Consider the following 983-nt stretch of genomic DNA (forward strand, 5'->3'; position numbering starts at 1 on the left):
CACCAAGGGCTCATCCGGGATTTGAACCCAGGACCACTCACACCCAAAGCGAGAATCATACCCCTAGACCAACGACCCTGCCTGTGCAAACATCTAGCCAATAAAAAAAAGAACACTAGGGTAACAATAAAAGAAGTGTCAAAGGTAAACGAATGAACGTTGGCCTCTGAATGGATTTAAAAATGGGGCTGTACCTAACATGTAGAGCGATCTTAGGGAGGACAGTTGAAACGGTCAGATGTCCCGTAGACTTTAAGCCAGTGTTGGAAACCGAGAGGAGAAGTTGGCTGCACGAGCTGAGTGATCCAAAGGTTGTCTACATAGTACAGGAATCCACACAAATACATACTGGGGTAACAAGACCAAGTGGGTCTTAAAAACAAAAGCACAATCTCTTTGTTAATTCTACAACTAAATGGCAGCCAGTGCAAAGGTGCCAGTACAGAGGAGAGATGACCTCTTTTCGTCAAGCCCGTTATAATTGCAGTCGCTCTTCGAAGGCGTCATTTGGAGCGATGGACGTCACTCCACCATGGTCAGGGGAATTAGCTCAAATGGTAGAGCGCTCGCTTAGCATGCGAGAGGTAGTGGGATCGATCCCTGCGTTCTCCAAGCTAGAACCTGTCCTTTGCTCTCCATAAAGAGACAAACTGTGCGTTAACGCTCCTTATGTGAGCTTTTGGGGCTCACTGCTGCCAAAAATATTTTCAGACTGGGTCCCGCGCAAATTTGTGGCAAAATAGGGATTTGAACTCGGATCACTGGATTAAAAGTCTAGAGTGCTAACCACCACAACATGGAAATCTGGGTTCTAACCAGGGACCTTTAAATCTTCAGTCTAACACTCTCGCAACTGAGCTATTGGATTAAAAAGAGTGCTAACCACCACATCATGGAAATATGGGTTCTAGCCAGGGACCTTTAAATCTTCAGTCTATCACTCTCGCAACTGAGCTATTTCAGCCACAACTGCAAACCGTTAA

General features: G+C 45.8%; 1 non-coding gene across 1 annotated transcript; it reads right to left on the reverse strand.

The window, feature by feature from the left end:
• Positions 1–6: 6 nt before the first annotated feature.
• Positions 7–78, reverse strand: trnap-ugg (transfer RNA proline (anticodon UGG)). The gene has a single exon. It is a non-coding gene; the product is annotated as a tRNA-Pro (tRNA).
• Between the last annotated feature and the right edge of the window lie 905 nt (positions 79–983).

The sequence above is a fragment of the Sinocyclocheilus rhinocerous genome, unplaced genomic scaffold, assembly GCF_001515625.1.
Source record: "Sinocyclocheilus rhinocerous isolate Xijiao unplaced genomic scaffold, SAMN03320098_v1.1 scaffold22260, whole genome shotgun sequence".
Classification (NCBI taxonomy): domain Eukaryota; kingdom Metazoa; phylum Chordata; class Actinopteri; order Cypriniformes; family Cyprinidae; genus Sinocyclocheilus; species Sinocyclocheilus rhinocerous.